The sequence below is a fragment of the Paramisgurnus dabryanus genome, chromosome 3, assembly GCF_030506205.2.
Source record: "Paramisgurnus dabryanus chromosome 3, PD_genome_1.1, whole genome shotgun sequence".
NCBI classification, from domain to species: Eukaryota; Metazoa; Chordata; class Actinopteri; order Cypriniformes; family Cobitidae; genus Paramisgurnus; species Paramisgurnus dabryanus.
The window spans coordinates 4,000,801-4,004,099 of record NC_133339.1 but is presented as its reverse complement, the minus strand read 5'-3'; positions in this window follow the sequence as shown (position 1 = coordinate 4,004,099).

Sequence of the window (3,299 nt, the reverse complement as noted above, 5' to 3'; positions counted from 1 at the left end):
TTTATCGGAGTAAAATCTATCTTGTAAACTGCGTAACAATTCCCAGAATGTAGCAGCAGCAGCATCAATAAGAGACCCAGGATTCTCATTGAAGGGAAAGTTTTTTGTCTGTCAGTTTGTTTCTTGCCACCCATGTCTAATAGGTTTAACAAGCGCGCATGCACGCACAAAAACATTCATGCAAGCAAATCAACTAAACATGTATATTTATTGATGCACAAATAAGTAAATGAATGCAGGTGAGTATTGATAGTGTTGTGAGTTTTTGATATGGTAACTGATAATTAAGATGCTTTTTATTTTTCAATATGTATGTGCACCTTCATGTAAACAATTTTGTACTATTTTGTATGGATACCTGTAAGAATAATTGCTTTTGTGTTGTTGATCATAAATAACTCAATGGTTATAAGAACTGGGTGTGTTCCTTTATCTAAAACAATAAGAGATCTATGAGACAGTAAGGACAGTTGCAACCCCAAACAGGTTTTCTGTGTTTTAAGTTTAATTATCTTTTTTAAAAAATGTAAACAAGTTAATCCTTTGTAGCGCCACCTTTTGCTGCGATTACAGCTGTAATTTGCTTGGGGTATGTCTCTATCAGTTTTGCACACCGAGAGACTGAAATGTTTGCCCATTCCTCCTTGCAAAACAGCTCGAGCTTAGTGAGGTTGGATGGAGAGCGTTTGTGAACAGCAGTTTTCAGTTCTTTCCACAGATTCTCGATTGGATTCAGGTCTGGACTTTGACTTGGCCATTCTAACACCTGGATATGTTTGTGTGTGAACCATTTCAATGTAGATTTTGGTTTATGTTTTGGATCATTGTCTTGTTGGAAGACAAATCTCCTTCCCAGTCTCAGGTCTTTTGCAGGCTCCATCAGGTTTTGTTCCAGAATGGTCCTGTATTTGGCTCCATCCATCTTCCCATCAATTTTAACCATCTTCCCCGTCCCTGCTGAAGAAAAGCAGGCCCAAACCATGATGCTGCCACCACCATGTTTGACAGTGGGGATGGTGTGTTCAGGTTGATGAGCTGTGTTGCTTTTACGCCAAACATAACGTTTTGCATTGTTGCCAAAAAGTTCGATTTTGGTTTCATCTGACCAGAGCACCTTCTTCCACATGTTTGGTGTGTCTACCAGGTGGCTGGTGGCAAACTTTAAACGACACTTTATGGATATCTTTAAGATATAGAGGCCAGATTTGTGCAGTATACGACTGATTGTTGTCCTATGGACAGACTCTCCCACCTCAGCTGTAGATCTCTGCAGTTCATCAAGAGTGATCATGGACCTCTTGGCTGCATCTCTAATCAGTCTTCCCCTTGTTTGAGCGGAAAGTTTAGACGGACGGCCGGGTCTTTGTAGATTTGCAGTGGTCTGATACTCCTTCCATTTCAATATTATCGCTTGCACAGTGCTCCTTGGGATATTTAAAGCTTTTTGTATCCAAATCCGGCTTTAAACTTCTCTACAACAGTATCTTAGACCTGCCTGGTGTGTTCCTTGTTCTTCATGCCCCCTGCCCTTTAAACGGACATCTGAGACTATCACAGAGCAGGTGCATTTATACGGAGACTTGATTACACACAGGTGGATTCTATTTATCATCATCATTAGTCAATTAGGGCAACATTGAATCATTCAGAAATCCTCACTGAACATCTGGAGAGAGTTTCTTGCACTGAAAGTAAAGGGGCTAAATAATTTTGCATGCCCAATTTTTCAGTTTTTTATTTGTTAAAAAAGTTTGAAATATCCAATAAATTTTGTTCCACTTCATGATTGCGTCACAAAAAATTACAGTTTTATATCTTTATGTTTGAAGCCTGAAATGTGGCAAACGGTCGAAAAGTTCAAGGGGGGCGAATACTTTCGCAAGGCACTGTATATTTATTGATGCACAAATAAGTAAATGATGCAGGTGAGTATTGATAGTGTTGTGAGTTTTTGATATGGTAACTGATAATTAAGATGCCTTTTATTTTTCAATATGTATGTGCACCTTCATGTAAACAATTTTGTGCCATTTTGTATGGATACCTGTATGTATAATTGCTTTTGTGTTGTTGATCATAAATAGCTCAATGGTTGCGTGAGATTATAAGAATTGGGTGTGTTCCTTTATCTAAAACAATAAGAGATCTAGGAGACAATAAGGACAGTTGCAAATTATAAAAATATGTAACCCCAAACAGGTTTTCTGTGTTTTATTAGTTATCTTTTGTTTTAAAAAATGGAAACAATTTTCAGTAACAGAATAAAAATTATGTCTGTTTCACTCTCTATTATGGTTATAGACCTGGTTCTGTTCTGTAATATCAGACTTGGAAACACAGAGCAAGTCAACCAAACATACACAAATAAGTCAATTGATGCAGGTGAGTATTGATAGAATTGACAGGTTTTAATATGGAAAATGATCATTAAGATGTCTTTTATTTACAGAATTTATAGTATAGTTTACATTGTAAAAGGTCCCTTTTGTAATTATTGTTTTGCCATACTGTTGATTGGTTGCTCCACCCCCTTGTTTGTTGCCTTGGACACTCTTTGAACTCATTCATTACCCCTTGTGTGCTGTCATGATTACTCACTGTCTCTGTTAGTCATTGGTTCTTGTCTCATACACTGTCAGAAATAAAACTGTACCTTTTCTGTCACTGGGCCTGTACCCTTTCAAAAAGTACAGCTTTGCACCTAAGGATTTTATTTTAGTACCTCACTACTGGGACCAAAGAGAGCTTATTAGTACCTGAAAAATACATATTACTATCTCAAAGGTACATATTGGTACTAATTGTTTACATATCTGTACCTAAAAATTCATACAATTACCTTTTTAAAAAGTGCTGCCCCACTGACAGCTAGGGTACATATTTTGACTTTTTTTAACAATATAGGTCTTTAAGGTACGGTAATCTACCAAAAATTGTATTCTGATTTGTATTTCTGTAAAGGTACCAAATGGAAACTTAGGGTACAGCCCCGGTGACAGAACAGGTACAGTTTTGTACCTTTATTCCTGACAGTGTATACACTCACCTAAAGGATTATTAGGAACACCATACTAATACTGTGTTTGACCCCCTTTCGCATCCAGAACTGCCTTAATTCTCACTGTAAAAACTGTTACTTCGATCTAACTCAATAAAATTAAGGCAACATTTTCCAACTACTTTTTGTTAGTTTATTGAACTAACTGATATTTTGAGTAAGGACAACTTAATGATATGGATTACAATAAATGCGAAAATATTAAGTAGCATTTTAAGAAAAAGCAAATAAATTAAGTACA